Here is a 10,982-nt window from a genome sequence, read left to right as displayed (position 1 = left end):
ACATTTGCGCAGTGAAGAAACCAGTTTACTAGCTAAGTGGTCAAGTATAGAACAACAGTTGATGTGTAGCAATTGAGTGCTTTAACTATAGTTAATGCAAATTAGAACCAGAGATATTTTAACTTCATTTGATTTGTTTAACTTAAAAAATAACACATGGTGGGTATCACGTTGGACAGAGTTGGCGATAACTACGGAACTATCTTCTGCAACTTGTATTTACTGGGTGGAGGGGCAAATGATTGCCTGATCCTTGCTATAATTTATGCCGTTAAAGTACTGAGAGTTCACAAAAAGATAATTTTGCTTACCTGGATGAGGAGGGCTACTTTCCCGTTGCTGTATACTCTGGAGACATTTTCTTGCTTTAGACAAGAATAGCAAATGCTAATAAACACGCAAACGAGACTCTATATTTAGGTCTTGCTTATTCTTTGCTCAGTATAAATTCATTCTGACTCCGAGGTCAGCCTCTTTTATTTCTCAGAAGTAAAAAAATAACCCTGTAATGCACATGCTTTATTTAATGGTGGCTTCTCGTTATGACATTTTCCTTCAGGAGTGGAAGAGAAAGAGATAAGCTATTGTCAATGCGGCCACAAGCAAAGCCAACCACCCTCTAACAACTGAAGAGAAATGTCAAAAGGGATTAATCATGCCTTAAAGATGCATGGACATGTTAAACTCATGGATTGAGGAAGATATGTCAAAAACTTGAAGTCCATTATGAATTAGTTGAGGGCTTAGGAGCCTTCAATAACATTGATATCAATAGCTCCAATGCAAATATAGAAGTACAGCATTGATGGGTATGTTTTAAAGAATATTGAGGTTTTTTTAATTAAGTCAGACTTAGAAAGACAAATACCACTTTTTCTCTTATGTGTGGATCCTATTTTATATGGATACATAAAATTAAGTGTGCTTATGTAGTTTAGATACATATAGTTTTATGATGTATAGGTAAAATCAAGGGTGCTTATATCATATATATGTCTGTATATACATATATGTATACATGTATGATTGAAGAAAAATGATTTAGAGAAATCAACGGGAACTAATAGGATAGAGAAGGAGAAGAGGAAATGAAAGGGATGAGTAGATGGGTGAACAGACTCAAAGTACATTATACTTATGCTTGAAATATTCTTGTAAAACCTACTGTCATCCACAACGAATATACACTAATATAAAATACTATTAAATATATTTGTGTTGCTGCACTTACCTCTTCATTGCCTTTTATTTTCTAAGCATCACATTTGAATCGAGTCCTACTATTTTGGAACCTTCTACTCTTTCAAGGATGCCACTTTAAAAAAATATTTACTATAAAATGAAGTCATAAGGAGATATTCAAGAACATGGGGAAGAGGAACGTTATATTCAACATAGCACAGAAGGCTGGAGTCTTACAAAGAGTCACCTCACAATCTCATATTAATTGGACAAGTCAGACAAACGTTATGTGACATCACCTATATGAACCATCTAGAGAAGGCAAATTTACCAAGGTTGAGAAGAAATAGAACTAATGCCTAGTAAGCGTGACGCTTCTCTGGGGTGATAAGGTTTTGAAACGAGACAGTAAATACAGTTATACACTACTACTGTGACTGTAAACAATACTACTAAATAGGATAAGTAAACTTGATAGGTGGAAATGACACATTTTGGTTATGTATATTTTACCATAACAAAGAGCAAAGATCTGGGTAGCTCAGTAGGTCTCACATAGAAGAAATACAACCAGGAGTCACGTTGATCCCCAAGTATCGACCCAGCGAATTCATACTGAAAATGTATACACTTAATGTAGATGTACAGTCCTAGAATTCAGCTTCTGGAAGGCTGCGTCATCAGATAACAAACACATCTAAGGCCTGTGTATAGTAAAGAGCAAACCTCAGTGTAGCTGAATTGATGTACTCTAGGTTCAGTGAGAGACCCCGCCTCAAAAACTAAAGGGAGAGTGTGAACAAGGAAGACACCATACATCACTCTCTGCTCTCCAAGTGCATGCACACCCACATGAACATGAGCATATAGCACATGTACATGCACACAGACTCACAGTCTCTGTCTGTCTGTCTGTCTGTCTGTCTGCCTGCCTGCCTGTCTCTCTGGCTAGGGAATATTTGCCTGTCATTTGAAGACCCTGGATTTACCTCTAGTACTGAAACAAGCAATGAAAAAATAAATAAATAAAAATGTAACTCTGTGTTTTAGTTTTTATAAGTGAGAACCCATAAAAAGTCAAAATTGCCTACAAAATCTACACTGGCCTTTGATCTGAAGGGGAGAAAGGAGCTTAGTAGGTCTCATAAAAGGCTGCTGGAGGATACATTCCCTTTAGGTGATAAACTAGAATCTAACTCTACATACATAAAGACTTTTGGGGCACCATAGCAGAAAGCATGATGGGCTGGAAACAGTGAATTGAGCTAATGTGCCATTTCTTAAGTGGCATGTGGCTGCAGTGTGGTATTAACACTGGATATGACTAGAAGAGTCATTTTCCATTCCTTTGTATAGTAGCAAGACCAAACTACACTATCTCAAGCTAAGAATGTAGACATTTCCTAAAGACTTCACAAAAAGGCCTCTTAGATGTGAGTTTAAGCTGTTCTTCTTTCTCTTGACTCATCACTAACAGATGGGAGGCCACTACTGTCTCATTATTACGTTTGGAAGCTTTACATTTGTCTGCCACCACCCAGAGTCCAGGAATAACCTTGGTACCTCAGGAAAGGTATGCTCAACAGTGCCTAGTGCTGTCCACATGGAACAGTCAGCATTAGGCAGGAAAGGCCAGCCGGTGTGGTGTAGAAGGACAGGGTACTGATAAAGGAACAAGAGTCTATATAAATGTGGGAGGAGTCTGACAAAGTCTGGAGGAGGAGCCAGATGATTCTAGAGAATATCCCTAACTTTCTTCTTGTAGCACTGGCTGGAGGGCATGTTGGACCTGATGAGGAAATGCCAGGAATGGAGGCTATCTGGGTGATAGAGTGGGGCAAGTCAAGAGGAGTTCACGAGCTCTAAGGAGCTATGGCTCTGAGCAGCAGTGTGGGTTACAGCTAAGCACTGTGGAGTGTATAGCGCATCATCACTGGTCAGTAGGAAGGAAAGACATTCACAGGAATGCGGCTGATACCCGTGTCCATCCCCATCATAACGCCCACATATGCTCCATGAGACATGTCTCTGTCTCACTTCTATCTTCTGAATCTCACATGGATTTCTTTTGCCCGTTCTGATGGTGAGCTACGTAGTGACTAGTGTGGTTAACAGAAATAGCATAAGGTGGCCTTTCTACATCTCACAGCTCCTTTTAGATATTAAACCAAATAGTATTGAATATGTTTCTTAACTATGAATAAAGCTTTTCTCCTCTTTATCCTTATCCCATTCAGGTGAATAAAAGATTGAAAACTGATTTGTAAGGGCCGAGACTAATTTACTTTTCCCCTCTGACACTGTTAATTTGCTTCATGGGAGCTGATGATGGAAAACGATAGCCTGTTGTTACCCCCCATCACATCAGGCTGAGTCACAAGGCTGCCACTCCACATTTCCAGCTCAATTGTAAAGTGGTATCTATCAGCAAATTGAGCAGGGTCTAAATTGGCTGTCTTTATGTAATGCTTAACACCCAGAGGTAGAGTTTTGTTTGCAGTGGTAAAAGCTTGGAAACAACCAAAAATATCCATCATCACCGAAGTGAAGGAAATAACCTATAGAAATAAGCAGTGAGGAAACTCTGTAGCCTTTAGGGAAGAATAAGGCACAGTACTAATTTTGCAGTCACATCCTGTTATTTCTTTAAGCAAAAAACATCACTACAAGAACAATGTAGAGGTTTATTCAATGTTCCAAAGAGATGCATATAATGTCTTTTACCTCTAGAGAAAGTGATTGATATAGGAATAATTTGCAGGCAGGTATATCATACCTGACTTTTGTGCTTTGTGTTTGGATGGTGTGATGGTTAAGTTTTACTGTCAACCTGACACACTCTTAGTGAAGACGTGTCTAGATTAGGTTGGCATATGTGGATACCTAAGAGTAGTTTTCTTAATTGGGGTTAATTGAAATGGAGAGATCCATTGCAAGTAGGTATTTCATGGGCTGGGCCCTGAGCTGTATAAAGCAGGCTAAACAAGCTCAACAATACAGCAGGTATGTATTTCTTTCTCTCTGTGTTCTTAACTGTGGATGTGACGAGATGCTCCGAGTTCCCTCTTAGGCTTTCCTGCAATGGTGTCCTTTATCCTGGAATTGAGAGCAAACATAAGCTCCTTTCCCCCAGTTGCTTTTGTCAGTGTATTTTATCAAAACAAAACAAGACAAAACTAGAGCAGATGGGTAGATAGATGGTGATGGATATAGACAGATGATAGATATAGATGATGGGTAGATGGTAGAGACAAGAAATACACACACACAGTGGAGAATAAATGACAAATACACACACACAGTGGAGAATAAATGACAAATTTGTATGTGTTGAAAGTAGACTCACAATACCTTATCACATAATGTACTCTGATATATTTTACTTTTTTTCTCATGAGCATCAAAGGTGGTGAAGAGAAATTTTTACCATAATCAGTACCATAATTAAAGAAGTAACTACATCTATATAGTCAATGTACCAAAGTGTACAAATATGAAAAAGACATTTAAAAACTCCCTCCTCTGCCCTCCTTGTATTCCTCAGTATAACCATCTTTTGTGGATGGTTTAGTACTTTGTCACATGGGTGTAGAGAGAGATGTAAATTACATTATAAGTGGTTCTTCTCTGAGACACCATTATTCTGAACTACTGAAAGAGGTCCTTTCTTCTGACCATCAGAATAAGTTATTTTAGAAGACTGGGAACAAGCTCTTACAATTTAGGTCAGCTAAGAGGTATATTTTTCCCTTCCACTGTTCCTGCACTACCTTCTACAGGAGGTTTGGATTTGCTGTATTCCTCCTTATAATTTATTCCCTCTGTCTAAATTATATGCTTCTTTTCATTTTGTTCAGATGTTTGACAAATATTTCACTTCTGGTTTCCATCACAAAAAACAAAAACAAAATAAAAAACAAACAAAAAAGCACCACTATGTTCCTTTTGGTATGTGAGTATTTAATACACACGAGCAAACTGCATTTTTCATGAACTCCTATACACATCAGAGCTTCAGAAAAACACCACATCCATGTGGTCTTTGGGTTGACAGTATAGATAGTGTAAGGGCAAGATTCTGGGGAGAGGAGGATTTCTCTTAACACACACTCCACATCTCCCTACCCTACTCTTCTTGCACTTTATTAGCTAATGTTCACATTCAAACCACTTGTCAGTGATCATTACAGAAAGAGCCATAGGGCACAATCATGTGATGAACGGGGACTTTCTCTTCTATTAATGGCATTGACTATGTCTTGGTTAACATGCAGAGCTAAGTAGTGAAAAGGTTATATATTGGCATCTTCTATCGTGGTTACACAGCTGCTGTTTTGCAATGAATCTTGCCTAGCTGTTTGTAAAGGGATATTCATTCATTCACCCTTCTTGAAACCCAAGCTCTTCTACTAGTACTGTGCAATTTTCTCAGTTTCCCGAGGAAAAACAGCACTTTGGAGTTGAGCTCTGTACTGGCAGACAGACACACCTCTGCTTCTGGATCCACTCTATTATTTCTTGCTGAGTTCATGGTATAATAATAGGCTCAGCATAGGAACAGAAAAGTTCATTAGCATCTTATTGTACGTCTGCTCTTTTCCAAGTAGAAAATTTGTGAAGATCTGGAGAAGGTCAGCAGGTCCACACATGTCTGATTATACTAGCTTTGTCTTACTCAATACTAGCTGGCCATAACTTCTCAATCTTCTTCCTAACTCAGGCCTCTGTCACTTGATGGACCCTCTATCTAGAATGTTCTTCCACAGAAAAAAAGGAACAGCTTTTACTCACTGGCTTCCTGCTGAGAACACTCCAATTGTCACTGTCTTGCTGGACACTCCATTTAAAATTACAGCCCAAGCTCTTCCTGTTCTACGTCCTTGCTCGTTGTTCCTCTAAGGTTCTTCAGCTGGTATGTTTTAATCTGGCACAAATTATCAGAGGCAATCCTAGTTCTCACCCCCATAGATGTTATAACCTTAGACAGTGCTCTGAAGATATAAAGAGTCAGCTCATAGAATTTATCACTTATCTATTAATTACTGTTATGTCCTAAGTATTTTATATTTTTGACTACTCTCACAATGTCTGCCTAGCACCAACAGTGTTCTACAAAAATCATTGGAGATTACTCTGGTGCCTTCTGGACCATCTCCGTGTTGGCTCCATCCAATATGGCTGCCATCAGAGCCTCTACCTTAACTCATCATGACTTAGTGCCTAGCCTTCATTGTTGGATGCGGGAACATAACTCTTAAGGTGAATGAGGAAAAAAACATCTCCCTCAAAAGACTTGGAATCCATAATAGGAGATCCAAAGTCAGCCTGGTGACACCACTGAATTGAGAATATGTAAAAACCTGGGCGCTGATATTGGCAAGCCAAGTTTTCATTTTTGCAGACTGGCAACCAGAGAGTTGATCTGCAGCTAAGAGAGGAGAGGAAGCACCGTGTATAGAGACATGTAAACTAGAGTGTAGATCTCATGCTCTCTGAGTCTCTGTTACAGTTCATTTGTGAGAGTCAACTAGACATCTATCCTTGAGTATTCAAATGCCTGATCACCCTTACACTGCATCCCCCTTTAAAAACTCTATAGATGCTGTCTTACTACTTGTTAAGAAACAATAAAGTTGCCTCGATTAGCGCTGATAGAAACCTAATGAGGTAGCTACTGCTTCTTTAATTTTCCAGAAGAGGAGGTGCTAGGGAGGCTGTACTCTGTGGCATTACTGTTAGGAAGTGGCTTAGCTGAGTTTGCTAGCTATGACTTGAAGTCAAAACTTCAGCGCTCACATGAACTTCCAATATGGGGTTCAACCAAGTCCAGCCACCTTGACGCTGTGCCTTTTTACAACTTTTATTGATTTTTTTTTAACAGATACAATGTGGACTAGCTCAATCCATCTCCAAGTATGCAGCAACCAGCATCAACTACTATCCATGTTCATTCTTCCTACTTCTTGATAGTTATTTAAATAACAAACTTCCAGAAAGAGAGAACCCAACACTGTAGACTCTCCAGCATTGGAGTGGGATCTGCAGTGTGGTGTGCAAACATCTTCATGGAGAATTGCAGGACCAAAGAGAAGGAGCTCAAGAATTCAAGAATTTAGCTGTCGTAATTCAAGCAATGCACAGTGCTATCGGGAGGTTAAGTGTGTGTGTGTGTGTGTGTGTGTGTGTGTGTGTGTGTGTGATGTAAAGTGAAAGGGAGAAAGATTGGAGATATGAAAAAGAGAGGGGGCTTCTAGCTCTACTGAAAAGTGCCAAATATTGGATGGCTTTTTGGAATTAGCTGAAGTATAAAACACAGCCCTCCCCTCCCACCTCTTGTGTACTGCATGTTTGTGACAAGCAGGTAGGATTAATGCCCAAATGATGACCCAAGATCCATCTTTAGAGGCCTCGCTGTCAGGATTTGTTTGTTTTGACCTACTCTCATTTTCTTTGCCTCTGGTTAATGATTCACAAGTAACACCTTGGTAACCAAGCTAGGACTAAGGGATTCATTCTCCCTGTTCCCTTTAAGGGCAGAGAGTAATCCTGAGCCCAGGGACAGCCACATCACCCTTGATTACAGCTGCACTCAGGACACTGTTGGAACTGAATGGAGCTTTGTTCAATGAGATGGCAGGTCCCCAGCCTGACACCCTGATGACAGCTGCTGTCCCCCTCCCCCTCCCCTCCCTCCCTTCCCTGAAGGATATTTATGTAAGTATCACTGGGAAAACAAAAAACAAAAAAACAAAACAAGATAAGAAATAAAATGCTGGGCTCAGCAGGGTGGTGGGACACAGCCTAACACTGAGGGATCAGCCCCAGTAATGCCAGGATGCACCTATCACTCTCAGGAAATCCCCACTTCTGGGTTTGTTTGTTTGCTTGCTTGCTTGCTTGCTTGCTTTTCTGTCATCACTGAGCTCTTGTGCATGCAGCGCCCTTATTCCTGGGATGGAGATAGCTGCCAGCCCTAATACCTACCTCAGAGAGAAGCATGAACATCCAATGAGATCATGGATGGGAGGTGTCTGGCTAACTGCAAAATGCCACACAGAGGTAAAGAACTGTCATTTTCGTTACTCTCCTCTCCATGCTGGAGGCTGGCCTCCCACACCCTGTGTACTGAAAGCCCCGTTCTTCCTAGGGAGAGAAGGAAGGCTTCACTCCGCATCTATTTCTGAATGACAGCAGCTTCTGAAAGGAATCAGCCAATATTTACGATTCACATGCAAAAATGTGTCAAACATACTTAGCCAACGTCTCATGAATTCCTTGTGCCTAGCAACCAAAACAGAAAAATGGAACATATGGGACTGTGGTTATCTGATACCAATTCATTGTGAATGAACATCAAAGTTACCCGCTTTTTCCAAATATGGATCTAGTACAATCACCATTGCCTGTGAGTGGGGATACATAATGATCCTCCCACTTGTATTTTAATGATTATTTTCATCCGTATTCTTTCTATCTTTGTTCTTGGCAAATCCAGAGAACCACAGATGCCAGTATGCACGTCTCCTGACTGGCTACCACCCTGCCTTTCCTGTTGCAAAACCTTCAACTTCAAGGTTCTTTCCTCCTTTTGAGGCACATTGTCTCAAACATCACAGGAGTGGCAAGAAAGCATGCAGCAATTAGCTCCACCTCAGACAGTGAACCTGGGTGAGTCTGAATAGAAGAAATCTAAGAATAAACTCCTTTTTCTGTATGTTGTTATCTGGAAGGTGCCTTCATTTGGGAGAAGCAGTTTCTAATTTGCCCTAAGGAAGAGCTCTCAAGCAGGGGTAGATGCTGGGTGGAGGAGGCATCTTTTACAAAGGGAAGGTTAGAGGCTGGATTAGTGTGGAATACTTGCCAATCCAGGAAGCCAATGAATCTCCAAAAGAGCTGAACTGTTTCATGCCCTAAACCAGGCTTCTCTCAATATACTTGCCCGAATGAGTTGAAAGGGCCCTGCTTGAGGACGCTCATTTTATTGATTCTTTTGATTAAAAAGTCTACATTTCTCTCTGACTGAGCTTTTCTTTTCTGATGTTTGTTTGTTTGTTTGTTTGTTTAAAGAAATGATCATTTAAAACTTCAATATTGAGATGAAAGAATTCACAAAGAGCAGTCCCTCCCTCTTCTAAGAGAAAAGATAGGTGAAAATCCCATAGGGTTATTGAGTGGAAAGAAAGAAGGAAAAGGAGGAAAAGAAGAACTAAAGAAAGGAAGGCGAGGGCTTTTGAGACATATTGCCAGATATGATGATTATTTGAGCATCAGTCTGTCACAGGCTGAGATATTTTTAACCTTTCAAGTATCTGTAAAGCCCATATTTTAAAGGTTTTCCCCAAACCACCAATTGTCTCACAGCTTCACCCACCAAGCCCAGGCATAGCTGGTGCATCCCAGACACTCACTGCCCAACTGACAGGTGTCCCTCAGCTTCAGCCGTAGCACTCTAGATGAGTCAATGATAGTGGTAATGGGTATTCAATGGTGGCAGTCTCTCCCTGTCCCTCATGCCTTCATTTCTTATCTCTGTCCTTCTATCTCCTAGACGCCCTAAAGTCATTTTAGAACTCTGGTTGGTTATGCCATTAGCATGTGTCTACCTTTGGAGCCGTAGACAAAACAAGATCCCCAGTCTCACTGTAGTTCATGGACAGGACATTTTTAGTAACCAAGGCAAGACGGGGCCCATTCGGGCTTGGTTTGACCAGAGACCATTTTCGAATCCAGAGATGTAAAGCTAGAGCAGGCTTTGATTTGAGGTCTTTATTTGCATCTGGCTGTTTAATGCTGAAGAACTAAAGAGTGACTAAAGAGTTCACTTTGGCACATGTGAGATAGTTGTTTTCTCACATAGACTTGGTTTCTGTGTCTATTTCATTGGATTGTTAGAAGTTTTAAGTTTGATTGTTTTTAAAGAGTTCCCCATGATTCCTGATGCACACTAAGTGTTTTCTAAATGCTACCGCTCTGTTGCAACAATGATATTTTATCCTATTTATCCTACAAGCTTTACAGAAATGAAAGAGATTTATTTATATCTTAGAATATAGTCACATTCTAAGGAAATAGAAAGGTGTCCTTCATAGGTATTCTCTGAACAGTTCTCCTGGCATATTGGCTGCTGGGACTTCCTCTTTTCTTAAAGATGGATTCCACTGTGTGCTCCCAACAAATGACATATTCCACCAAGCTAAAGGTAAGAGTTAGGTAACTGGGCTACAATGAACTATGGGATGGGAAAATATGGTCTTCCTTTCCCAAGCCCCTTCTTTCATGTTCTTATTATCTTCTTACACAAAGGGCTCTGATGAGCTCAGTATGAGCTCAGCAATGACCAAGTAAGTACAGCTACTTGGTTTCTTACTACCAGATAATCATTACTGCAATGGAGAAGTAGCATTTAGAAAACACTTAGTGTGCATCAGGAATCATAGGGAACTCTTTAAAAACAATCAAATTTAAAACTTCTAACAATCCAATGAAATAGACATAGAAACCAAGTCTTAGCCAGGTTCAATAACTTCCCAGATCACACAGCTAGATATAGAAAGAGCCAAAATGCTAATTCAGTGTCTGACCCATAGGTGGGTTCAGCAAATACAGACTGAATGCATCAAAGTCTAATCAGAGCGCGATGGTCGAGGCATGTGCTCTACTATGGGTCTCCAGTGTTTTTATAGCGCAGTTTGCCTCTAACGCTATATTTCCAACTACTGTCCTGCTGCTTGTCATTTATTTCTGCAAAGTGGGCAGGTAGTGAAGGGAGACCGTTCAGAGAATACCGTTCACAGAATACC

Source organism: Mus caroli, unplaced genomic scaffold (assembly GCF_978045245.1).
Source record: "Mus caroli unplaced genomic scaffold, Mus_caroli_1 scaffold_2, whole genome shotgun sequence".
Classification (NCBI taxonomy): Eukaryota; Metazoa; Chordata; class Mammalia; order Rodentia; family Muridae; genus Mus; species Mus caroli.
The sequence above is the reverse complement of the archived record's forward strand: the minus strand, read 5'-3'. Positions refer to the sequence as shown.